General features: G+C 49.0%; 26 non-coding genes across 26 annotated transcripts; all 26 read right to left on the reverse strand.

The window, feature by feature from the left end:
• Window positions 1-5548: 5548 nt before the first annotated feature.
• Trnaw-cca (transfer RNA tryptophan (anticodon CCA)) lies at window positions 5549-5620 on the reverse strand. The gene has a single exon. It is a non-coding gene; the product is annotated as a tRNA-Trp (tRNA).
• Window positions 5621-7061: 1441 nt separating this feature from the next.
• Trnaw-cca (transfer RNA tryptophan (anticodon CCA)) lies at window positions 7062-7133 on the reverse strand. Its single transcript has one exon. It is a non-coding gene; the product is annotated as a tRNA-Trp (tRNA).
• A 196-nt stretch (window positions 7134-7329) lies between these two features.
• Trnaw-cca (transfer RNA tryptophan (anticodon CCA)) lies at window positions 7330-7401 on the reverse strand. Its single transcript has one exon. It is a non-coding gene; the product is annotated as a tRNA-Trp (tRNA).
• Window positions 7402-7596: 195 nt separating this feature from the next.
• Trnaw-cca (transfer RNA tryptophan (anticodon CCA)) lies at window positions 7597-7668 on the reverse strand. The gene has a single exon. It is a non-coding gene; the product is annotated as a tRNA-Trp (tRNA).
• A 195-nt stretch (window positions 7669-7863) lies between these two features.
• On the reverse strand, window positions 7864-7935 carry Trnaw-cca (transfer RNA tryptophan (anticodon CCA)). Its single transcript has one exon. It is a non-coding gene; the product is annotated as a tRNA-Trp (tRNA).
• Window positions 7936-14138: 6203 nt separating this feature from the next.
• Window positions 14139-14210, reverse strand: Trnaw-cca (transfer RNA tryptophan (anticodon CCA)). Its single transcript has one exon. It is a non-coding gene; the product is annotated as a tRNA-Trp (tRNA).
• Window positions 14211-19275: 5065 nt separating this feature from the next.
• Trnaw-cca (transfer RNA tryptophan (anticodon CCA)) lies at window positions 19276-19347 on the reverse strand. Its single transcript has one exon. It is a non-coding gene; the product is annotated as a tRNA-Trp (tRNA).
• A 182-nt stretch (window positions 19348-19529) lies between these two features.
• Trnaw-cca (transfer RNA tryptophan (anticodon CCA)) lies at window positions 19530-19601 on the reverse strand. Its single transcript has one exon. It is a non-coding gene; the product is annotated as a tRNA-Trp (tRNA).
• A 182-nt stretch (window positions 19602-19783) lies between these two features.
• On the reverse strand, window positions 19784-19855 carry Trnaw-cca (transfer RNA tryptophan (anticodon CCA)). Its single transcript has one exon. It is a non-coding gene; the product is annotated as a tRNA-Trp (tRNA).
• Window positions 19856-20035: 180 nt separating this feature from the next.
• On the reverse strand, window positions 20036-20107 carry Trnaw-cca (transfer RNA tryptophan (anticodon CCA)). The gene has a single exon. It is a non-coding gene; the product is annotated as a tRNA-Trp (tRNA).
• Window positions 20108-20289: 182 nt separating this feature from the next.
• Window positions 20290-20361, reverse strand: Trnaw-cca (transfer RNA tryptophan (anticodon CCA)). Its single transcript has one exon. It is a non-coding gene; the product is annotated as a tRNA-Trp (tRNA).
• Window positions 20362-20543: 182 nt separating this feature from the next.
• On the reverse strand, window positions 20544-20615 carry Trnaw-cca (transfer RNA tryptophan (anticodon CCA)). Its single transcript has one exon. It is a non-coding gene; the product is annotated as a tRNA-Trp (tRNA).
• Window positions 20616-20797: 182 nt separating this feature from the next.
• Window positions 20798-20869, reverse strand: Trnaw-cca (transfer RNA tryptophan (anticodon CCA)). The gene has a single exon. It is a non-coding gene; the product is annotated as a tRNA-Trp (tRNA).
• A 182-nt stretch (window positions 20870-21051) lies between these two features.
• On the reverse strand, window positions 21052-21123 carry Trnaw-cca (transfer RNA tryptophan (anticodon CCA)). The gene has a single exon. It is a non-coding gene; the product is annotated as a tRNA-Trp (tRNA).
• A 182-nt stretch (window positions 21124-21305) lies between these two features.
• Window positions 21306-21377, reverse strand: Trnaw-cca (transfer RNA tryptophan (anticodon CCA)). Its single transcript has one exon. It is a non-coding gene; the product is annotated as a tRNA-Trp (tRNA).
• A 180-nt stretch (window positions 21378-21557) lies between these two features.
• On the reverse strand, window positions 21558-21629 carry Trnaw-cca (transfer RNA tryptophan (anticodon CCA)). Its single transcript has one exon. It is a non-coding gene; the product is annotated as a tRNA-Trp (tRNA).
• Window positions 21630-21811: 182 nt separating this feature from the next.
• Trnaw-cca (transfer RNA tryptophan (anticodon CCA)) lies at window positions 21812-21883 on the reverse strand. The gene has a single exon. It is a non-coding gene; the product is annotated as a tRNA-Trp (tRNA).
• Window positions 21884-22065: 182 nt separating this feature from the next.
• On the reverse strand, window positions 22066-22137 carry Trnaw-cca (transfer RNA tryptophan (anticodon CCA)). The gene has a single exon. It is a non-coding gene; the product is annotated as a tRNA-Trp (tRNA).
• Window positions 22138-22317: 180 nt separating this feature from the next.
• Trnaw-cca (transfer RNA tryptophan (anticodon CCA)) lies at window positions 22318-22389 on the reverse strand. Its single transcript has one exon. It is a non-coding gene; the product is annotated as a tRNA-Trp (tRNA).
• A 182-nt stretch (window positions 22390-22571) lies between these two features.
• Window positions 22572-22643, reverse strand: Trnaw-cca (transfer RNA tryptophan (anticodon CCA)). Its single transcript has one exon. It is a non-coding gene; the product is annotated as a tRNA-Trp (tRNA).
• Window positions 22644-22825: 182 nt separating this feature from the next.
• Trnaw-cca (transfer RNA tryptophan (anticodon CCA)) lies at window positions 22826-22897 on the reverse strand. Its single transcript has one exon. It is a non-coding gene; the product is annotated as a tRNA-Trp (tRNA).
• A 182-nt stretch (window positions 22898-23079) lies between these two features.
• Window positions 23080-23151, reverse strand: Trnaw-cca (transfer RNA tryptophan (anticodon CCA)). The gene has a single exon. It is a non-coding gene; the product is annotated as a tRNA-Trp (tRNA).
• Window positions 23152-23333: 182 nt separating this feature from the next.
• Trnaw-cca (transfer RNA tryptophan (anticodon CCA)) lies at window positions 23334-23405 on the reverse strand. Its single transcript has one exon. It is a non-coding gene; the product is annotated as a tRNA-Trp (tRNA).
• Window positions 23406-23584: 179 nt separating this feature from the next.
• On the reverse strand, window positions 23585-23656 carry Trnaw-cca (transfer RNA tryptophan (anticodon CCA)). The gene has a single exon. It is a non-coding gene; the product is annotated as a tRNA-Trp (tRNA).
• Window positions 23657-23838: 182 nt separating this feature from the next.
• On the reverse strand, window positions 23839-23910 carry Trnaw-cca (transfer RNA tryptophan (anticodon CCA)). Its single transcript has one exon. It is a non-coding gene; the product is annotated as a tRNA-Trp (tRNA).
• A 182-nt stretch (window positions 23911-24092) lies between these two features.
• On the reverse strand, window positions 24093-24164 carry Trnaw-cca (transfer RNA tryptophan (anticodon CCA)). The gene has a single exon. It is a non-coding gene; the product is annotated as a tRNA-Trp (tRNA).
• Between the last annotated feature and the right edge of the window lie 484 nt (window positions 24165-24648).

Below are 24648 nucleotides of genomic sequence, written 5' to 3' on the forward strand. Positions count from 1 at the left end.
TAGAAACCTGAGTGACTGAACTATTACCGGCAAACTTAACACTGAGTTCGGACCACGTGAGTTGATTGTTTATTGTGACGCCTAGATAACGATAATGTTGGATTTGCATTATAGGGCTATTGAATTCAGGGAGTACTGGTGGTCGAAGTTTTGGCGTTTCCCGGATATATGCATATACTTGCACCACTTGCACTTCCAGACGTTAAATTTCATTAGCCAACGCGAGCACCAGCTAGCTTTTTTGTTTGGGTCAACATGAAGTACTGCCTAATCGTCCGCAGAAAATATGGGCTGGTAGAGAACGCATTCAACGGCGAATATTTGTATGGATGATGAAATGTCATCAGGTAAGGTCGCTGACAAAAAAACAAAACAAAAAAAACACCGCATATCCACGGGGTGAATGATGATGAGTGGGCGAAGCTCCGGAGGGAATCATCGGTAAACCGTGAATCTTCCGTGTAATTCGCCCAGTCTCGCCGCACTAAATCGAACGATTGAATTGAATTATGGGGTTTTACGTGCCAAAACCAGTTCTGATTATGAGGCACGCCGTAGTGGGGGACTCCGGAAATTTGGACCACCTGGGGTTCTTTAACGTGCACCTAAATCTAAGTACACGGGTGTTTTCGCATTTCGCCCCCATCGAGATGCGGCCGCCGTGGCCGGGATTCGATCCCGCGACCTCGTGCTCAGCAGCCCAACACCATAGCCACTGAGCAACCACGGCGGGTTCGAACGATTGACTTCCACCAATGACACGCGCCATATGTGACGTCATTCCTATTTTATAACAGCGCCCTTCATTATAATTGCACCCTCTCCCACTTAAGGGGACGCTAGCACAAACGCGTTTTAAACGTGCAGTACTCTAAGGGGAAGAGGCCACAGCGTCTTACGCAGCCGTTTACACATGCCGGAACGTGCACCGCGTGTGCCGACGCCATCAGCGTTTATGAATACGGGGGTAAGGCGGAGAGGCCACAGCGTCTTACACCAGCTTCTTGCACGGGCCGTAACGCGCTAGCACGAACGCGTTAGAAACGCGCAGTCTTTCGTTAATGTTGGGTATTTATTCCCATCGTGGTGCGTCTGTCCATGTGCGCTTCGTGGCGTAGTGGTTAGCGCCACGCGTTCAGAAGAGAGGGGTCCCTGGTTCGATTCCGCTACGGCCACAACTCTCGGAATTTTTTTTCTCATAAAAGTAGACGTGGCTACCTACTACGACGACAACTACTACTATTACAGAGGAGGGACAGACCCACACCCTAACGAGCTTCGCCCCTAAAAAAAAAAAAAAAATCGACGATTACGATACTACCTAATGCGAAATTTGAACGCAGCTCTATACGTGTTTCAATTTTGCGATGTATTGGGCTGGCGCGGACAATGTGTCTCGTGCGGCACGTTGCAAACAGGGCGAAGTGTGGCGCGATTGCCTCGCTAATCGGGAGATCGCGAGAGGTGGCGCGTGGGTGCGATTCACAGCAGCAGCCGCAGACAGACCTCCATAAATGCAGCGCTTTGTTTTCATATATGGTATCGTTGGATGCGCTCGCCGCATGCCATGCGTGAACAGACAACGACGCGCTACTCTGGTGCCATCTCGTCGAGGTCGTCGCCCGTCTTGCGCGGCACCCCGGTTTCCTTCTCCCGTTTTCGCCATACTCTCCTCCTCCGCTTTCCTTCTCGTGCTCTGTTCGCTATCGCCGTCTTTCATCGTCCGCTGCGCTCCACGTTCGCTCTTTTCGCTGTGCTCTTTCACTCGGTTACGCCGAGGGACAATGCCGATGCTCAACGCAGGAACGATCGCCAAAGAGCTGCGCTCTAAAATGAAAGAGTAGAGCTCAATTCACTCAGCCAGAAGGTTCACCAGATAGTACTGCACTTTGTGTAGAATGAGCATTGTCAATTACAGTGTACTGCACATGATTTCATAGAAAGCATTCAATGCAAGAGGTAACTAATGGATCAAGGCTAAGAGAGGGCAGTTTAGCCTTGAGACGACTATGGACAGCACAATCGAATGCTTTTAAAAAATCAAGGTATAAGACGTTGGTTTGAAATCCAGAGTCAAAGTTTAGGCGCAAGTAAGTCTTGAAATCAGAGTGGGATCTTGCATTAGAAGCTGTCTCAAAAAGCGTATTTGTTAAAAAAAAAATGTGAGTTGATATCACGATGCGACGCCGCATATGAAAACAGCATACGTTACAGGACCTTGCAAGCAATGCCTTTCCGGGAAATTCGACCATAACTTCAGGAATTCGAACGGCTATACCTGTTTTGTGTATGGTTAAACCACGACTAATTTTCCAATCATTATGGAGCGAGGAAGGGGCATAATACTGCGTAAACATTAGTTGCAGTATCTTACTAAACACTGATTTATTTGCTTTTATTATTTTGTTAGGTACGTTATTCAGGTCACGGGAGCTCGCCAGCTTTTGTTTGTCGATGAGTTTAGAAACACCTTTGCTTGTTATGAGAACTGGTGGCATTCGAGGGTATAGCCGAGTGGCGACACACTACGAAAATCGCTAGGGGGCTCAATGGTGAATGCTTCAGAAATAGGTGCCCCCTATCATCGTCTTAATGCACCACTGTATTGCCCGCTATGGGCTCCGAAACACGTGCACAGACGCCGACACTCTCGGAGTCTGCGTTACATGCAAAACGTCGCACAAAATGACTTCCCTTGTTCGACCACTGATGCTTAAATGAAGTCTCAGCTTCACGTAATCCACTTGTCTTGTTCGGATTTGAAGCAGCTAAAAAGGGGGAGTTTTAATGATCTATTTTCCAACGAAACGCTGACACCTCAGCAGTTTCTCGCTGCTGCAAACATTACAAAATTTTGTTGCCCCTATTCCGCAGTGCTTCTTAAAAAAATCTGCTTTGACTTCAGTATCACGAACAAGGACACATAATATTCCATGCCCCAAGGTTCTTGCATCTGACTGCATGCCAAAAGAGCACTATGATCATAAATATATCTTTGTAAAATAAATGACTATTTTTTCCTGCACGTCTTGCTATAGGGTCATCACCATGAATTGCTGAGGGCCGTTGCTGCTACATTTTCCACTTGGAGCAGGAACAATAAGCTGCGACAGTGAGCGACGTAGGGCTTCAAAGTCTGATTATTTGGGATCCTCAATCACAGGAGCCCCAGAACCAACCTTCCTCCTTTCACATCTTACTGAGGCAGATAAAAATGATTCAGCGAGTAATTACTTAGCCATCCCTCAAACACGATGACAGTGTTTTCTACCCCGCAAAATCCTTTCGGGTACGAAGAACGGTTTTGCCTATGCTAAAGAAATCATTAGTCCGGTGGTATTTAGTGAGATGAAGACCAGCGACATCCTTCTGTCGTCGCAAAAACGAGATAATTTGTTTATCCTTTTATGTCAGCAGCCTCAGCCCAGTTTGGTTTATTGCCATTATAAAAGATAAAAGATACCCTCAGGAAGTATTACTAGCGGTCTGGATTTCAACATAAGCTCCAGATCATGTGCACAGATTCCGCTTTCAGGGACACTGGATAATCAGATCCTGGCCACCGCTGCTGGAAGCTCCCGCGTTTTCAATGGGAGGGGCTCATTTTTCGGTGATGAAAAATCGTAGAGGCGCATATTCCACAAAGTCCGTAAAAAGGCACGTTCTAGGAGCTGTATGGCGCACTTCACAAATTCTGTTCGCATGACGTGCAAAGTTTAAACAATGGGAACCTATGGAAGCTACCAAAAAGGCGCTTCGTTTTTCAGGACAAAAACGGGCCGTTGGAAAAAACTAGGTGGAAACCTCCAAATCGCCCAGAGATGCAAGTGCTATGGACGCATAGCTTTCATTTCAGCCTGTCTTCGCGTGAATAAAACACGTTCCAAAACGACATTCTCAACACGCTATCGCGTATTTGACCAAAGTATCTTTATAGTGAGAGTACAGGGGGATTCCAGCCATTACAGACAATTACAGAAGTTATCTTTATATTACCCTTTGTACCTAGCCGCGATTGATGTGCGCCGTGGCCGAGTGGTCTAATCGGTCGTGCTGCTAATTCGCGCGTAATCTCTACGGCCGGAGTTCCAATCACGAAATCGTGTTACGGCCTGTTTTTTCTTTACAGCATCACTGAAAATCTAGTTGCTTGTTCTTTCGCTAGAGCGCAGTACCCAAAATCTTCGCTGCAGTTTCAGATCCACTTCAGGAAGTAGAGCCATTGAACAGCGCACGTTCTGTTATTTCTTATCGAGTAACATATTATTTAATGAACGAGAAGAAGGGGAACCACGGGAGCAGATTTTAGTTCATCACAATCATAAGAAGGCTACAAATAGTGAAGGCAAGAAAAGCATGAGGAAATTTATTGATAACATAAATTAGCGTTTGTCAATATGGACAATCTCACGCTTTCAACGTCATTGATTAGAATAAAGCTCAAGCGGCTCGACAACGTAGTTCACGCGTGAAGTTTGCTTGACCACACGATACGGGCCGTGGTACTTGAATTTATTCTCATCGAACAAATATACAAGGAAGGAATAGCCACAAAACCTACTGAGATTGGTCGGTAACTTGTCGGGGTGGCGGACCCTATACAAAGCAGCGGCAATTTACAAATACTTTTCATATAAATGACTGCTTTTACACTCATGTACAGATAATGATTTCACAAGGGAACGCAAACATTTTGGAAAATACAAATGAAGGTTTCACATTAATGAGTAAATCCAAAAATAAATAAATAAATACAACATAGTTCACAGAGGTTGATCTCGCATTGTTTTTGTGGACAACTGTGACACATCTACATATTTGTTTGCAAGATTATTGAGCAAAGTATTAACGGTCTTCGAAAGAAGTTTCATTGACTGACCGGGGCTAGCTGAAGGAATGCAGAGCTACACAAGTCAGTCGGGAGTATACGATGCTGAAGACTTCGACAGATCTCGATGGTGTTTTGGCGCTGCTGATCAGCAGTGATGAGAGATCAGGCAATCTGGCGACACTCTTCAGCGCGTTTCGCAGCTTGGGAAATTGTCGATGACTAACTTACATCAGGGTGGCAAGGAAGTGTGGTGTCTATATAGCGTGCAGGATGGCACTCGCGTCCATATAGCAGGTAGTAAGGAACGAATCCAGTCGGGGTCTGTGTAGCAGTATTATCGGCGTAGAGTCACAAAGGAAAGGACACAGTCCGAGTCTGAGTCATCGGAAGTGACGTACATTGCCAGCATATCGCCCAATGTTCGGGTAAGTCGTTCTGTCATACCATTCGATTGGTAATGGTATAGTCCGTGGTAATCTGGTGAATGACGTTGCATTTCTCTAATATTGCTTTGACGATGTCCGAAAGTAATAACAAAACTTCCAAATTCGCATCTTTGTCCAAGCTGCATGCGGTATATGGATATCTAATATGAACGACGGGAGCGCATTAATTATCAGTGCAGCGCAGATGATGCGTTTAGCCCATCGCAAAATTGTAGCCGAGTGACAGCCAGATGAGGAAATAAAGCGGTACCGCAAAAAAAAAAAAGGCGTTTGACCCGGACGTGATTCGAACACGCAACCTTCTGATCTGGAGTCAGACGCGCTACCGTTGCGCCACCGAGTCTTTTTTTTTTTTCTTTATTACCGATTGTGACAAGCAAAACAACAAAAATACACATGATAAAAACATCAGCCTACTTTGGCTGACGTAGGAGGTATTAAAATCTTTTCATGACAGCCAAGTCATCAAATACAGAAATCCATTCGGGCGGTTCATTCTTCTTTCTGGGGTTTTACGTGCCAAAACCAGTTCTGATTATGAGGCACGCCGTAGTGGAGGGCTCCGGAATAATTTCGACCACCTGGGGTTCTTTAACGTGCACTACAACGCAAGCACACGGGCGTTTTTGCATTTCGCCTCCATCGAAATGCGGCCGCCGCGGCCGGGATTCGATCCCGCGATCTCGAGCTCAGCAGCGCAACGCCTTAGCTGACTGAGCTACCCCGGCGGGTGTTCGGGCGGTTCAGCTTGCGCCCGATACACTTCCCTAAGGGCCACAACACTTTCAATAAAGTTTTCACGCGTCGAACGGATGTTAACATCTGCATGTCGCACTTGCATTCGCGTCTTCCACAGACTGTGGAGGCCCAAAAGCACGATTAGGTCAAATGGTACTTCCGCTTCATTTGCGATGGGCAAGAACCTGATGCCATATGGGCCCAGGGGAAAATCTTTTTTGACTGTTCGCTGGAGGACATCCAAATGAAAAATTGGGTCCCAGCAGTCAAGGAACACATGTTCTACTGTCTCAGGCTTTTTTCATAACAGGCAGTTAATCGTCCATGGGACGAAAATCCCCTTTTCATGCAGCCACGTCTTAACAGGAAGTGTGTTAGAGTGCAACTTAAAGAAAAAGGATTTCACGGATGGGTTAACCGGCATTCTTTTAACTCGCTTCAGAACATCTTGCCCTGGGCCTCCACGGTGAGGTAAACGATACATAGGAATCGGTAACATTGTGTCCACAAGGTTCTTATATAGTTTTCGACTCGAAACATTGCACAAATACTCCATGGAAAAACGCACATGCAATAGCTGGAAAGACAGTACAACCTCTCGCATATACCCACTGATAGCCCCATACATACTCTCACACGATGACACAAGGATTTCTGGGAGATGTCTCTGCAACCTCACTTGGATAGCAGTCCTCAGAAAAGTATCCCTTTGATCTCAGAGGAATATAAAACGCGACACAACTTGACGCAGAAATAAGTGCACAAGGCCAAGCCCTCCCTCCTTAACAGACAGAAACAAGTTGGTACGACTGGTTCTCACCCAGTTTGCGCCACGTTTGCGCCACCGAGTCACGACGAAACTTCCAAATCCGCATCTTTGTCCAAGCTGCATGCGGTATATGGATATCTAATATGAACGACGGGAGCGCATTAATTATCAAAATTATCAATGCAGCGCAGATGATGCCCTTAGCCCATCGCAATAATGTAGCCGAGTGACAGCCAGATGAGGAGATAAAGCGTTACACAACGAAAAAAAAAGTGTTTGACCCGGACGTGATTCGAACACGCAACCTTCAGATCTGGAGTCAGACGCGCTACCGTTGCGCCACCGAGTCACGACGAAACTGCTAAATCCGCATCTTTGACCGAGCTGCATGCTGTATATGGATATCTAATATGAACGACGGGAGCGCATTAATTATCAAAATTACCAACGCAGCGCAGATGATGCCCTTACCCCATCGCAATAATGTAGCCGAGTGACAGCCAGATGAGGAGATAAAGCGTTACACAACGAAAAAAAAAAGTGTTTGACCCGGACGTGATTCGAACACGCAACCTTCTGATCTGGAGTCAGACGCGCTACCGTTGCGCCACCGAGTCACGACGAAACTTCCAAATCCGCATCTTTGTCCAAGCTGCATGCGGTATATGGATATCTAATATGAACGACGGGAGCGCATTAATTATCAAAATTATCAACGCAGCGCAGATGATGCCCTTACCCCATCGCAATAAGGTAGCCGAGTGACAGCCAGATGAGGAGATAAAGCGTTACACAACGAAAAAAAAAGTGTTTGACCCGGACGTGATTCGAACACGCAACCTTCTGATCTGGAGTCAGACGCGCTACCGTTGCGCCACCGAGTCACGACGAAACTGCTAAATCCGCATCTTTGACCGAGCTGCATGCTGTATATGGATATCTAATATGAACGACGGGAGCGCATTAATTATCAAAATTACCAACGCAGCGCAGATGATGCCCTTACCCCATCGCAATAATGTAGCCGAGTGACAGCCAGATGAGGAGATAAAGCGTTACCATAAAGAAAAGAAAGTGTTTGACCCGGACGTGATTCGAACACGCAACCTTCTGATCTGGAGTCAGACGCGCTACCGTTGCGCCACCGAGTCACGACGAAACTGCTAAATCCGCATCTTTGACCGAGCTGCATGCTGTATATTGTCACGTAGTAGTGACGGTAGAGAAAAAAGTCACAAAACTGTGTATGACGAAACTGGTTGTTTATTGGGCGAACCTGTGCCCACAAAAGCAAGCTACACTCAAAGCACAACGATAGCGGCGAACACAGTCGGCGATCGTCGAAAATCTGATCAGCGGCGAAACGCGTCGGCTTTTATACCTGAGTCATCGAAGGTTCCAGATTAATCCCTGATGCCCGCGTGTCTTCCAGAAAGTTCTAGACAATTCGCGTCGCTCATACAATCAGATTACATGGGCGTCGGTGACCACAGACGACGGATAGAAGCATTGATAACGTCCGAGAAGCTTCCAATGCAGGCGCGTCCTGCGCCGAGCGATAACGTTTAACATTTGTCAGCCAGTGTGGAAAGCGGCTACCGGTGAAAGATAAACATGTGTACGTGTCAATACCCTCCCCTTAAAAAGCATCGTCCCGATGCTACAAACAAACACGAAAGCGAAAACAAAACCATGCGTAATAAACAAAATAACAAAAAACAATAACAAAGTAACAAAGTACCTAAGTTTGTCAGCGGGCGTAGAAAGGCTTAAGACGCACCACGTGGATGACTTCAGGTCGTGCCCGGCGCCGCTGTGATTGCGAAATGCCGTCTGGCACGACCTCATAGTCTAGTGCGCCAATACGTCGGGTGATCTTATATGGTCCGAAATAGCGACGTAACAGCTTCTCGCTAAGTCCTCGTCGGCGTATCGGAGTCCAGACCCAAACACGGTCACCGGGCTGGTACTCGACGTAGCGTCGTCGAAGGTTGTAGTGTCGGCTGTCGGTCCTCTGCTGGTTCTTGATGCGCAGGCGGGCGAGCTGTCGACCTTCTTCGGCACGCTGCAAATAGGTGGCAACGTCGAGATTTTCTTCGTCGGTGACGTCCGGTAGCATGGCGTCAAGCGTCGTTGCCGGGTTCCTTCCGTAGACCAGGTTGAACGGCGCCATGTGCGTCGTTTCTTGCACGGCCGTGTTGTATGCGAAGGTCACGTGCGGAAGGATGGCATCCCACGTCTTGTGTTCGACGTCGACGTACATTGCCAGCATGTCGGCGATGGTCTTATTTAGGCGCTCGGTGAGGCCATTCGTCTGCGGGTGGTAGGCGGTGGTCCGGCGATGGCTTGTGTGGCTGTATCGCAGGATGGCTTGAGTTAGTTCTGCCGTAAAGGCAGTACCTCTGTCGGTGATGAGGACTTCTGGGGCACCGTGACGCAGGAGGATGTTCTCAACGAAGAATCGGGCTACCTCGGCAGCACTGCCTTTGGGCAAGGCTTTTGTTTCGGCGTAGCGGGTGAGGTAGTCCGTAGCTACGACGATCCATTTATTCCCGGACGTCGACGTCGGAAAAGGCCCCAGTAAGTCCATCCCAATCTGCTGGAACGGTCGGCGAGGTGGCTCGATCGGCTGTAGAAGTCCGGCTGGCCTTGTCGGCGGTGTTTTGCGTCGCTGACAGTCTCGGCATGTCCTTACGTAATGGGCGACGTCGGCAGAGAGGCGAGGCCAGTAGTATTTTTCTTGTATCCTTGCGAGCGTGCGGGAAAAACCGAGGTGTCCAGCCGTTGGGTCGTCATGGAGAGCTTGCAGAACCTCTGGACGCAATGCTGAGGGTACCACGAGGAGGTAGTTGGCTCGGAGAGGCGAGAAGTTCTTCTTTAGGAGAATGTCGTTTTGCAAGAAAAACGACGCCAATCCTCGCCTGAACACCTTCGGCACAGTGACGGTCTTGCCTTCCAGGTAATCTACAAGGTTCCTTAGTTCCGGGTCGGCTCGCTGTTGTTCGGCGAATTCGTCGGCACTGATGGGTCCCAAGAAAGTGTCGTCATCCTGGTCATCCTGTGGCGGCGGTTCGACGGGGGCGCGAGACAAGCAGTCGGCGTCAGAGTGCTTTCGCCCGGACTTGTAAACGACGGTGATGTCGAATTCTTGAAGTCTCAGACTCCATCGTGCGAGGCGACCTGAAGGATCCTTCAAGTTAGCTAGCCAACACAAGGCGTGGTGGTCGCTCACAACTTTAAAGGGCCTGCCATAGAGGTAGGGGCGAAACTTTGATGTAGCCCAGATGATGGCGAGGCACTCCTTTTCTGTTGTGGAATAATTTGCTTCCGCCTTCGATAGCGACCGGCTAGCGTAACTTACAACCCTTTCTAGTCCATCAGTCCTCTGCACAAGCACGGCGCCGAGTCCTACGCCGCTTGCGTCGGTGTGGACTTCGGTATCGGCATTTTCGTCGAAATGCGCAAGGATGGGCGGCGATTGTAGGCGTCGCTTCAGTTCTTCAAATGCTTCGATTTGCGGCATCTCCCACTTGAACTCGACGTCGGCCTTCGTGAGGTACGTCAGTGGCTCGGCGATCCGTGAAAAATCCTTGACGAAGCGCCTGTAATAGGCGCACAGTCCCAGAAATCTACGCACTGCCTTCTTGTCAGCGGGCAGAGGAAAGTTGGAGATGGCCGCAGTTTTCTGAGGGTCGGGGCGCACTCCAGACTTGTTGATGACGTGGCCCAAAAACAAGAGCTCCTCATATGCGAAGCGGCACTTTTCTGGCTTTAACGTGAGTCCGGAGGTTTTGATTGCTTGAAGAACTGTTTCAAGGCGCCGCAGGTGTTCTTCGAAGCTTGAGGCAAACACAACGACGTCGTCCAAATAGACGAGGCAAGTCTGCCACTTCAAGCCTGCCAGTACTGTATCCATGACGCGTTGGAAAGTCGCAGGTGCCGAGCAAAGACCAAACGGCATGACCTTGAACTCGAACAGTCCGTCTGGTGTTATAAAGGCCGTCTTCTCCCGGTCCCTCTCGTCGACTTCGATTTGCCAGTAGCCGGTTTTGAGGTCCATCGACGAAAAATACTTTGCGTTGTATAGTCGATCCAAGGCGTCGTCAATCCGTGGAAGGGGGTATACGTCCTTCTTCGTGACCTTGTTGAGGCGACGATAATCGACGCAGAAACGTAGGGTTCCATCCTTCTTCTTCACTAACACCACGGGGGACGCCCACGGACTCTTGGACGGCTGGATGATGTCGTCGCGTAGCATTTCGTCGACTTGTTGCCTTATGGCCTCGCGTTCGCGTGCCGAAACTCGGTACGGGCTCTGACGCAGTGGGCGGACATTTTCGTCGGTTATGATTCGGTGCTTGGCGACAGGGGTTTGTCGAACTTTTGACGACGACGAGAAGCAATCCTTGTATTGCAGGAGCAGAGCTTTTAGTTGTTCTTTCTTATGCCTGGGAAGGTTCTGATTAACGTTGAAAGTTGCTTCAGGTATTATAGTCGTCGTTGCGGGTGCACTGGAATCCGTGAAGGCGAAAGCACTGCTGGCTTGTACTATTTCGTCGATGTAGGCAACCGTGGTGCCTTTGTTAATGTGCTTGTATTCGGGGCTGAAGTTCGTGAGCATCACCGTTGCTTTCCCTGCACGTAGCTCAGCTATGCCTCTAGCGACGCAAATTTCACGGTACAGCAGTAAGTGATGATCGCCCTCGATGACGCCCTCCATGTCTGCAGGCACTTCCGTACCGACGGAAATCATTACGCTGGAGTGAGGCGGAACGGTGACTTGTTCTTCAAGCACATTCAAGGCATGGTAACTGATGCATGTATCCGGCGGTATCGCTTTGTGTGTTGAAAGCGTTATCGACTTGGACCTTAAGTCGATGACTGCACCATGTTGGTGTAGAAAGTCCATGCCTAGGATGACGTCCCTGGAGCAGTGCTGCAGGATTACGAAGCTCGCCGGGTAAGTGCGGTTGTTTACCGTGACTCGCGCTGTGCAGATTCCAGCCGGCGTTATTAGGTGACCTCCCGCTGTCCGTATATCGGGTCCTTGCCAGGCCGTCTGCACCTTCTTTAACTTGGCGGCGAACGCGCCACTGAAAACTGAATAGTCGGCGCCAGTGTCGACGAGAGCGGTGACGTTATGACCATCGATGAGCACGTCTAGATCGGTAGACCGGCGTCTGGCGTTGCGGTTAATTCGTGGCGTCGGATCACGGCTGCGTCGGCTTGCTCTGCTGCTGCTACGTCGCGTCGGAAGGTCTTCGTTCGGCGGCGATGTGCTGTCAAGGCTGTTGCTAGGCGGCGTGCTGATATCTCGTCGTGATGATTCGCGAATCGTCGTCGTCGTCGGCGGCGGAGGATCTTCGGCATTGCGTCGTACAGCAACCGCACCTCCATCGGTTGCTGCTTTAGTTTCCCGGGTATGGGCTGGGAGATCGGCCCCGGGTTGGGCCGGCATACAGGCGGCGATGCGGCGAGATGTAGCGGCCTGGTGACGGCGAGCGTGAGGGCCGTCGTGGTTGCCACTGGGCTCCGGCAAGGTAGTCGGCGATGTCACGTGGTCGCTCGCCAAGCTGTGGACGTGGCGCGTTGACGGCGAACCCTCGTAGGCCCATCTCGCGGTATGGGCATCGGCGGTAGACATGGCCGGCTTCCCCGCAGTGATAGCAGAGCGGGCGGTGGTCGGGGGCGCGCCAAATGTCCGTCTTCCGCTGGGAGCTGCGCTGGGTGACGGGCGGGCGTGCTGGCGGCGGCGGCGGTGGACGACGGAACTGCGGCGTTACGGGGCCCTGGCGCGAGCGCGGAGGGGGGCCTTGACGACGGGCGACGGCGGCGTAGGTCATCGCTTGCGGCTGTGGTTGAGGCGATACCGGAACTTCTGGCACTTCTAGTGATCGCTGAACCTCTTCTTTAACTATGTCAGCGATTGAAGTCACCTGAGGATGCGATCTTGGGAATAATTTCTGTAGTTCTTCCCGTACAACCGCTCTGATCGTCTCGTGCAGGTCGTCGGCGCCTAGAGCTTGAGCTTCGGCGTAGTTTGTCAGTGCACGGCGGTTGTATTGCCTGGCTCGCATTTCAAGGGTCTTCTCGATGGTTGTGGCCTCCGAAACAAATTCTGCCACAGTCTTGGGCGGGTTGCGCATCAATCCAGTGAATAGATGCTCTTTGACGCCCCGCATCAAGAACCGAACTTTCTTTTCCTCTGACATATCGGGGTCGGCGTGGCGGAAGAGGCGAGTCATCTCCTCCGTGAAGATTGCGATGTTCTCGTTCGGCAATTGCACTCTGGTTTCTAATAAAACTTCGGCCCTTTCTTTTCGCACGACATTCGTGAAAGTCCTCATGAAGTTCTCACGAAATAGGTCCCACGTCACCAGGGTGGTCTCTCTGTTCTCAAACCAGGTCCGAGCAGCATCATCTAATGAAAAATACACATGGCGCAGCTTGTCGTCGTCGCTCCATTTGTTGAACGTCGCGGTCCTCTCGTATGTCTCCAGCCAGGTTTCAGGGTCTTCAGCCGATGATCCACGAAAAGTCGGTGGCTCCCGAGGTTGCTGCAGCAGGATGGGGGACGCTGGTGCTGCCATTTTGGTCGTTGACTTGGCCTTGATTGCAGTGGTCTTTTCGGGAAGAAGTCCGAACTCCGGCACAAGTCCTTGCTGCCTACGGCTAGCTCGCTGGTCCTTGGCGACGTTGGTCTCGTTCTCCGGTTTCGGGCTTGGGTCGCGGCTTTGCGGGGGCGTTCGGTGCATGAACGAACTAGCACCTCCACCAGATGTCACGTAGTAGTGACGGTAGAGAAAACAGTCACAAAACTGTGTATGACGAAACTGGTTGTTTATTGGGCGAACCTGTGCCCACAAAAGCAAGCTACACTCAAAGCACAACGATAGCGGCGAACACAGTCGGCGATCGTCGAAAATCTGATCAGCGGCGAAACGCGTCGGCTTTTATACCTGAGTCATCGAAGGTTCCAGATTAATCCCTGATGCCCGCGTGTCTTCCAGAAAGTTCTAGACAATTCGCGTCGCTCATACAATCAGATTACATGGGCGTCGGTGACCACAGACGACGGATAGAAGCATTGATAACGTCCGAGAAGCTTCCAATGCAGGCGCGTCCTGCGCCGAGCGATAACGTTTAACATTTGTCAGCCAGTGTGGAAAGCGGCTACCGGTGAAAGATAAACATGTGTACGTGTCAATATGGATATCTAATATGAACGACGGGAGCGCATTAATTATCAAAATTACCAACGCAGCGCAGATGATGCCCTTACCCCATCGCAATAATGTAGCCGGTGACAGCCAGATGAGGAGATAAAGCGTTACCATAAAGAAAAGAAAGTGTTTGACCCGGACGTGATTCGAACACGCAACCTTCTGATCTGGAGTCAGACGCGCTACCGTTGCGCCACCGAGTCCTTTTTTTTTATTTATTGCCGGTCTTTGACAATGTACAATGCACACGCTATAGAAACAGACATCACAAAAAGAACACCTACAGAACATACTGAAAAACATGAAAGCCATCAGCCCAACATGGACTGGCGTTGTCAAACTAAAATTCTTTTAAAGCTGTCAGAGGTTCTATCCTCGACAGCCAATCGGGTACAATATCTTGCATTTTCTTAATTTCAATGAAACGAGACATACTTTCTCGAAAATAAATACGAGCAGGCCTAGCATCTGGGTCGCAATGGTACCCAGCCATTCGTGCCCGCCATAAACAGTGGAGGCCATTGAGCATAATTAGGTCGTATGGAACCCCGTCCTCATTGTCAATCGGTAAGTACCTGATCCCATGCGGATTCAACGGAAACTCCTTCTTGATTGTCCGTTTTAGGACGTCCCAGAAGTAGACACCCTTCCCAGCAATGCAAGAACACATGATCTACAGTTTCAGGTTGCTTGCAAATCAAGCAGTGTGGGCCCCATGGTACAAGGAAGCCGCGTTCTTCCATGAACGTCTTCACTGACAGTGTTCCTGTGTGTAGCCTAAAAAAGAATGTTTTTGCCCCAGTAGGCACCTCCATTCTTTTCACCCGTTTAAGGACATCCTGTCCTGGTCCTCCACTGTATATCGCTCTGTACAATGGCACTGGAAAGATAATATCGCATACATCTTTATATAATGTCTTTCTTTTCACGGCAGATAAATAATCGAAAGAAAAACGCACAGAAAGAAAGCGCACACTGTCGACTACTTCTTTAAGATAGCCGCGAATCGTTCCTGGCATACTATTGGTACTAACAATGAGTGCCGGCAGCGCAGCTCTTAATCTGAGCTGTAATACCGTACGCAGAAAAGGATCACGCACATCTCGAAAAAACAAAAATCTATTGACAAGCTGTCGTACAAAAAGATGCGCCAAGCCCAGGCCACCTTCCTTCACCCGCCTGAACAGATTTGTTCGGCTACATCTTTCCCAGTTAGAGTCCCAGATAAAAACGGCGAACACTCTGTGCAATCTTTGCACATTTACCCTTGAACAAAACAACGTCTGCATGACGTACCACAACTTCGTAATGAAAAACAATTACATACAGTTGCCCTTGCGAAAATGGACAGGTTGATGCCTTTCCACCTGTCTGCTTTTTCTCTTGTTTCTTTTATTTGGTTCGTCCAGTATTCCTCGCTCTGTTTGTAGCTGTCCAAGGGAACACCCGAGATACTTGGTAGGGGTTTTCACCCAGCTCACATTCGCAAAGTTGTCCTGGGGCCGAAGGACCACTCTCCGTGCCACAAACCGAGGGACTTTACCCCAGTTCACTTTACTGCCCGTCACATCACAAAACTGTTTCGCAACGCGTATTGTTTCCGTTACACTTTCTCTGTTTGTACAACACACGGCGATATCATCTGCATATGCCAGGAGCTTGACTTCTGTGGCTGCCAAGCTATAACCGCGTATTTGATCATTCTCAATTATCGCCAAACACATCGTTTCTATGTAAATAGCAAACAAAAGAGGACTGAGGGGGCAGCCTTGACGCACAGAACGCATGACGTTAATGGGGGCCCCCAATGATTTATTCACAATTAAGCGTGTTGTGCAGTTCTGATACGCCAACGCCACTCCCTCAGTGATAATGGCACCCAAATTGACGTGTTCCAGAATGGCAAACAAAATATCATGAGACACACAGTCAAACGCTTTCTCGAGGTCAAGCTGGAGCACTGCGACGCCGTCGTAAGTGATGTCACAGCACTCGAGCACGCACCGCATCGTGTGAATATTCGAAAAAATTGACCTCCCTTTGATCCCACACGTTTGGTGGTCTGCAACTATTTCTTTGATGACGCTTTGAAGTCTGGCTGCCAAAACCTTCATGAAAATCTTATAGTCGACATTGGTTAAAGATATCGGCCTATAAGATGTCACGAGCCTAAGTTTCTCTGCTTTGTCACTCTTAGGTATCAAGATGGTATGCGCTTTACCAAAAGAAGGCGGCAAAGCTTTGTTCACATACGCAGCGTTAAACAGGTCTGTTAACAGGGGCGACAGTTCTTTCTTGAAGGCTTTATAAAAACACGCGCTCAGACCATCAGGTCCGGGTGATTTGCCATTGTTCAAATCATGTATTGCTTTTTCGACTTCGTGTTCTCTTATACTGCCTTCTAATAGGTCCTTCGTGTCGTCACTTAATCGCGGCATGCGACTGAGAAAGACCCTTTTGAACTCATCTACATTGGCTTCTTGATATGCAAACAGTGACTGGTAATACTCTAAAAACGCTCGGCCTATGCTCTTATTATCGTCGACGAGTGTACCATTCCACGAGATCTTATCGACATGATTACGTCGACCATGAGCTTTTTCAAGTCCAAGCGCCCTTTTGGTGGGCGTCTCCCCCGCGACTAATGCGTTTGCTCTTGCACGCACAATCGCCCCTTGATAGCGTTCTTTGTCCAACTGTTCGATTTTTTCTTTGATGGTTCGCATATCTTGCTTACACGCCCCTGGCTCTTCGCACTCCAGCGCTATCAGCTGATTAAGTATATTTCGTAAATCTCGTTCTTTCATTTCCCTCTCAAACTTTAAGCAGCTCGATCTTTCTATTGCTTTCATTTTTACCTTCTGTTTGAACCCTTCCCATTTCTCTGCTATTGTTTCAATACATTCATCGCTTACTTCCATAAAGGCCTCATGAATTGCGTCTACAAATGGCGCGTCTTTTAGTAGTAAGGCATTCATTTTCCATTGGTCCCAGTTAAAAGATTGACTCTTCTTCTTCATTCCTATGGTACACATCACCAAGCAGTGATCTGAGAACGACACAGGTGCAACAGAATAACTGTGGCACTTTGGAATCATGTCCTGTGACATGCACAGGCGGTCTAACCGCGCATGGCTACTGCCTTGAAATCGCGTAAACATCACTTCCCGCTCCCCCTCAAGTCTCTCACATACATCGTCTAGTTCACTTTCGCTAATCAGCCTAGACAATATATGACTGCTTTTATCGCGGATACCAGCATTATTGGATCTATCTCGAGCACTCAAAACACAGTTGAAATCCCCTAATAAAAGCATGCACTTTTCACTGCTAATAAACTGAAAAAGTTTCGAAAAAAATAAAGCACGTTCTTCTACACCATTTGGCGCATATATGCATATAACTCGAAATTGAACTTCACAAAAAACAAAATCGCAAAATACGATCCTTCCGGCTTGACACGAAAACACACTTTGTACTACAAGGTTTGGCAACTTCTTAACAAACAGGACGCATCCGGCGGACGTCCCTACCGCGTGGCTCACGACCGCATAATATCTAGTCGTGAAACGCCGCACCATGCTCCCGGTCTCCTCCTCCCCGTCTACCTTGGTCTCCTGGACAGCTAAAACATCTATGTCGTGGTCAGTGACCAACCGAAGGACTTGATTTTGCCTACGGCTAGCCGCCAAGCCTCTCACGTTTAGTGTGGCAATACTCAGTGTTGGTTCAGGAGCCATGCTGTACTAAAGAATGAGGTAGGCCCGGAGCATGGTGCTTACCTTTCACGACTAGCCTTCGGCTAGCCGCCTCCGGAGCCGCCCGGCTTCCCGGCGTTGTTGATGGTGTGCTGTGCTTTGTCCCCAGGCCTCCTCTCGGGCGGAACATTCGGTTTGGGTTTGAAACCCGCACGCCTCCCAAGAGGCGCTTTCGTCGGCGGCCCGTCCCCGGTGCTGGATGCTGCGTTGTCCTGGTCTCCGGCGTCGTCTCGGGGGCGCTTGAAGGTTGCACCGAGACTAGCAGCCCGGTCCCCGTCGTTGGCAGCCTCGCTCTGTTCCATTTCTGATTCATCGTCATCGCTTTCGCCTTCACTTGCACCTTCATTTGCAAGGACAGCTTCCGTGTCGACCCGTGCCGGCCCAGTCACTTGTTCAGCAGCTTCGACCACCTTGGCTTCAGCGCCCTCCGGCACTGTCACGGTACTTGTCTTCGCTGGCGGCACATGGTCTCCGGCTCCCTTAGCGGCGTCTTCAGCCTCGACTGCGTCCATCAGCTGTTCGGCTGCCGCTTCACTCACTGCTGGGCCTGTAGCTGTAGCGTAGGTCTTCACGCAGTCGGCTTCGACGTGCCCAAAACGTCTGCAACGGGAGCAGCGCGGCACCTTACACTCTCGCCGGACGTGCCCAGTGCCCTGGCAGCGCAAGCACTGCATAGGCCGCCCGGGAACGACCACCAAGGCGAGCTCTCCGCCGACGCGGACCTGATGAGGAAGGTCCTCTACTTTGAGACCGCTCTTGAGCTTGAGCAGCACGGTCCTGGTGGTTGACGTCTTGTCCCCCATGCCTTGGACGCGCCACCTCTCCCGGCTTACCTCCTCAACCTTCCCGAAAGCCGCGAACGCCGTCCGGATGTCCTCGTCGGCCACGCCGTACAGTAGCCAGTGCAGCCTAAGCTTCACCTGCTGGTCCTGCGGGTCGACGATGACGCACCGTCGTCCCTTCACCTGCAGTTCCTTCAGTGCCACCAGTCGTTTTGTGGCGGTCGCATCCTTGAGGGTTACCGCCCAGACGTGGTTAATCTGGTACGCCCCTATGCATAGCACCTCAGGCATCAAGCCTGTCGGCAGCAGGGCGTCCCTGAAATCCTCCACCTTGTAGGGTCTGGCACGCACATCACCGTGCAAAAACACGGTATTAATCGCCACTCGTCCTTGGGGCAGTTGAGGCAGAATAAACGGGTATTCGTTATCGTTGTCAATGGTCCTGTTACCGCGGCCAAAAGTGACCGCTGTCGCTGCCCTTGAAGAGGCCATGATCCCACGAACCGTCACGCTCGGTGGCCGGAAGCAGAATGTTGCGCCACCGAGTCACGACGAAACTTCCAAATCCGCATCTTTGTCCAAGCTGCATGCAGTATGTGGTTATCTGAAAAGAAAGATCGGAGCGCATTCTCAATGCAGTGCAGATGATGTCATTATCATATCGCAATAATGAAGCCGACTAACAATCAGATGAAGAGCTAAATCGTTAGCAGAAGGAAAAAAGTTGTTGACCCCGACGTGATTCCAACACGCAACCTTCTGATCTGGGGTCAGACGCGCTACCGTTGCGCCACCGAGTCATGACGATACTTCCAAATCCGCATCTTTGTCCAAGCTGCATGTAGTTTATGGTAATCTGAAAAGAAAGATCGGAGCGCATTCTCAATGCAGTGCAGATGATGTCATTATCCTATCGCAATTATGAAGCCGACTAACAATCAGATGAAGAGCTAAAGCGCTAGCAGAAGGAAAAAAAGGTTGTTGACCCGGACGTGATTCGAACACGCAACCTTCTGATCTGGAGTCAGACGCGCTACCGTTGCGCCACCGAGTCACGACGAAACTTCCAAATCCGCATCTTTGTCCAAGCTGCATGCAGTTTATGGTTATCTGAAAAGAAAGATCGGAGCGCATTCTCAATGCAGTGCAGATGATGTAATTATCGTATCGCAATAATGAAGCCGACTAACAATCAGATGAAGAGCTAAAGCGCTAGCAGAAGGAAAAAAAGGTTGTTGACCCGGACGTGATTCAAACACGCAACCTTCTGATCTGGAGTCAGACGCGCTACCGTTGCGCCACCGAGTCACGACGAAACTTCCAAATCCGCATCTTTGTCCAAGCTGCATGCAGTTTATGGTAATCTGAAAAGAAAGATCGGAGCGCATTCTCAATGCAGTGCAGTTGATGTCATTATCATATCGCAATAATGCAGCCGACTAACAATCAGATGAAGAGCTAAATCGTTAGCAGAAGGAAAAAAGTTGTTGACCCCGACGTGATTCCAACACGCAACCTTCTGATCTGGGGTCAGACGCGCTACCGTTGCGCCACCGAGTCATGACGATACTTCCAAATCCGCATCTTTGTCCAAACTGCATGCAGTTTATGGTAATCTGAAAAGAAAGATCGGAGCGCATTCTCAATGCAGTGCAGATGATGTCATTATCCTATCGCAATAATGAAGCCGACTAACAATCAGATGAAGAGCTAAAGCGCTAGCAGAAGGGAAAAAAGGTTGTTGACCCGGACGTGATTCGAACACGCAACCTTCTGATCTGGGGTCAGACGCGCTACCGTTGCGCCACCGAGTCATGACGATACTTCCCAATCCGCATCTTTGTCCAAGCTGCATGCAGTTTATGGTAATCTGAAAAGAAAGATCGGAGCGCATTCTCAATGCAGTGCAGATGATGTCATTATCCTATCGCAATAATGAAGCCAACTAACAATCAGATAAAGAGCTAAAGCGCTAGCAGAAGGAAAAAAAGGTTGTTGACCCGGACGTGATTCGAACACGCAACCTTCTGTTCTGGAGTCAGACGCGCTACCCTTGCGCCACCAAGTCACGACGAAACTTCTAAATCCGCAACTTTGTCCAAGCTGCATGCAGTATATGGTTATCTGAAAAGAAAGAACGGAGCGCATTCTCAATGCAGTGCAGATGATGTCATTATCATATCGCAATAATGAAGCCGACTAACAATCAGATAAAGAGCTAAAGCGCTAGCAGAAGGAAAAAAAGGTTCTTGACCCGGACGTGATTCGAACACGCAACCTTCTGATTTGGAGTCAGACGCGCTACCGTTGCGCCACCGAGTCACGACGAAACTTCCAAATCCGCATCTTTGTCCAAGCTGCATGCAGTATATGGTTATCTGAAAAGAAAGAACGGAGCGCATTCTCAATGCAGTGCACATGATGTCATTATCATATCGCAATAATGAAGCCGACTAACAATCAGATAAAGAGCTAAAGCGCTAGCAGAAGGAAAAAAAGGTTGTTGACCCGGACGTGATTCGAACACGCAACCTTCTGATCTGGAGTCAGACGCGCTACCGTTGCGCCACCGAGTCACGACGAAACTTCCAAATCCGCATCTTTGTCCAAGCTGCATGCAGTATGTGGTTATCTGAAAAGAAAGATCGGAGCGCATTCTCAATGCAGTGCAGATGATGTCATTATCCTATCGCAATTATGAAGCCGACTAACAATCAGATGAAGAGCTAAAGCGCTAGCAGAAGGAAAAAAAGGTTGTTGACCCGGACGTGATTCAAACACGCAACCTTCTGATCTGGAGTCAGACGCGCTACCGTTTCGCCACCGAGTCACGACGAAAGTTCCAAATCCGCATCTTTGTCCAAGCTGCATGCAGTATGTGGTTATCTGAAAAGAAAGATCGGAGCGCATTCTCAATGCAGTGCAGATGATGTCATTATCATATCGCAGTAATGAAGCCGACTAACAATCAGATGAAGAGCTAAATCGTTAGCAGAAGGAAAAAAGTTGTTGACCCCGACGTGATTCCAACACGCAACCTTCTGATCTGGGGTCAGACGCGCTACCGTTGCGCCACCGAGTCATGACAATACTTCCAAATCCGCATCTTTGTCCAAGCTGCATGCAGTTTATGGTAATCTGAAAAGAAAGATCGGAGCGCATTCTCAATGCAGTGCAGATGATGTCATTATCCTATCGCAATTATGAAGCCGACTAACAATCAGATGAAGAGCTAAAGCGCTAGCAGAAGGGAAAAAAGGTTGTTGACCCGGACGTGATTCAAACACGCAACCTTCTGATCTGGAGTCAGACGCGCTACCGTTGCGCCACCGAGTCACGACGAAACTTCCAAATCCGCATCTTTGTCCAAGCTGCATGCAGTATGTGGTTATCTGAAAAGAAAGATCGGAGCGCATTCTCAATGCAGTGCAGATGATGTCATTATCATATCGCAATAATGAAGCCGACTAACAATCAGATGAAGAGCTAAAGCGCTAGCAGAAGGAAAAAAAGGTTGTTGACCCGGACGTGATTCGAACACGCAACCTTCTGATCTGGAGTCAGACGCGCTACCGTTGCGCCACCGAGTCACGACGAAACTTCCAAATCCGCATCTTTGTCCAAGCTGCATGCAGTATATGGTTATCTGAAAAGAAAGATCGGAGCGCATTCTCAATGCAGTGCAGATGATGTCATTATCATATCGCAATAATGAAGCCGACTAACGATCAGATGAAGAGCTAAATCGTTAGCAGAAGGAAAAAAGTTGTTGACCCCGACGTGATTCCAACACGCAACCTTCTGATCTGGGATCAGACGCGCTACCGTTGCGCCACCGAGTCATGACGATACTTCCAAATCCGCATCTTTGTCCAAGCTGCATGCAGTATGTGGTTATCTGAAAAGAAAGATCGGAGCGCATTCTCAATGCAGTGCAGATGATGTCATTATCATATCGCAATAATGAAGCCAACTAACAATCAGATAAAGAGCTAAAGCGCTAGCAGAAGGAAAAAAAGGTTGTTGACCCGGACGTGATTCGAACACGCAACCTTCTGTTCTGGAGTCAGACGCGCTACCCTTGCGCCACCAAGTCACGACGAAACTTCTAAATCCGCAACTTTGTCCAAGCTGCATGCAGTATATGGTTATCTGAAAAGAAAGAACGGAGCGCATTCTCAATGCAGTGCAGATGATGTCATTATCATATCGCAATAATGAAGCCGACTAACAATCAGATAAAGAGCTAAAGCGCTAGCAGAAGGAAAAAAAGGTTGTTGACCCGGACGTGATTCGAACACGCAACCTTCTGATCTGGAGTCAGACGCGCTACCGTTGCGCCACCGAGTCACGACGAAACTTCCAAATCCGCATCTTTGTCCAAGCTGCATGCAGTATATGGTTATCTGAAAAGAAAGAACGGAGCGCATTCTCAATGCAGTGCAGATGATGTCATTATCATATCGCAATAATGAAGCCGACTAACAATCAGATAAAGAGCTAAAGCGCTAGCAGAAGGAAAAAAAGGTTGTTGACCCGGACGTGATTCGAACACGCAACCTTCTGATCTGGAGTCAGACGCGCTACCGTTGCGCCACCGAGTCACGACGAAACTTCCAAATCCGCATCTTTGTCCAAGCTGCATGCAGTATGTGGTTATCTGAAAAGAAAGATCGGAGCGCATTCTCAATGCAGTGCAGATGATGTCATTATCATATCGCAATAATGAAGCCGACTAACAATCAGATAAAGAGCTAAAGCGCTAGCAGAAGGAAAAAAAGGTTGTTGACCCGGACGTGATTCGAACACGCAACCTTCTGATCTGGAGTCAGACGCGCTACCGTTGCGCCACCGAGTCACGACGAAACTTCCAATCCGCATCTTTGTCCAAGCTGCATGCAGTATGTGGTTATCTGAAAAGAAAGATCGGAGCGCATTCTCAATGCAGTGCAGATGATGTCATTATCATATCGCAATAATGAAGCCGACTAACAATCAGATGAAGAGCTAAATCGTTAGCAGACGGAAAAAAGTTGTTGACCCCGACGTGATTCCAACACGCAACCTTCTGATCTGGGGTCAGACGCGCTACCGTTGCGCCACCGAGTCATGACGATACTTCCAAATCCGCATCTTTGTCCAAGCTGCATGCAGTTTATGGTAATCTGAAAAGAAAGATCGGAGCGCATTCTCAATGCAGTGCAGATGATGTCATTATCCTATCGCAATTATGAAGCCGACTAACAATCAGATGAAGAGCTAAAGCGCTAGCAGAAGGGAAAAAAGGTTGTTGACCCGGACGTGATTCGAACACGCAACCTTCTGATCTGGAGTCAGACGCGCTACCGTTGCGCCACCGAGTCACGACGAAACTTCCAAATCCGCATCTTTGTCCAAGCTGCATGCAGTATGTGGTTATCTGAAAAGAAAGATCGGAGCGCATTCTCAATGCAGTGCAGATGATGTCATTATCATATCGCAATAATGAAGCCGACTAACAATCAGATGAAGAGCTAAAGCGCTAGCAGAAGGAAAAAAAGGTTGTTGACCCGGACGTGATTCGAACACGCAACCTTCTGATCTGGAGTCAGACGCGCTACCGTTGCGCCACCGAGTCACGACGAAACTTCCAAATCCGCATCTTTGTCCAAGCTGCATGCAGTATATGGTTATCTGAAAAGAAAGATCGGAGCGCATTCTCAATGCAGTGCAGATGATGTCATTATCATATCGCAATAATGAAGCCGACTAACAATCAGATGAAGAGCTAAATCGTTAGCAGAAGGAAAAAAGGTTGTTGACCCGACGTGATTCCAACACGCAACCTTCTGATCTGGGATCAGACGCGCTACCGTTGCGCCACCGAGTCATGACGATACTTCCAAATCCGCATCTTTGTCCAAGCTGCATGCAGTATGTGGTTATCTGAAAAGAAAGATCGCTGGAGCGCATTCTCAATGCAGTGCAGATGATGTCATTATCATATCGCAATAATGAAGCCAACTAACAATCAGATAAAGAGCTAAAGCGCTAGCAGAAGGAAAAAAAGGTTGTTGACCCGGACGTGATTCGAACACGCAACCTTCTGTTCTGGAGTCAGA

This window comes from Dermacentor silvarum, unplaced genomic scaffold (assembly GCF_013339745.2).
Source record: "Dermacentor silvarum isolate Dsil-2018 unplaced genomic scaffold, BIME_Dsil_1.4 Seq132, whole genome shotgun sequence".
Lineage (NCBI taxonomy): Eukaryota > Metazoa > Arthropoda > Arachnida > Ixodida > Ixodidae > Dermacentor > Dermacentor silvarum.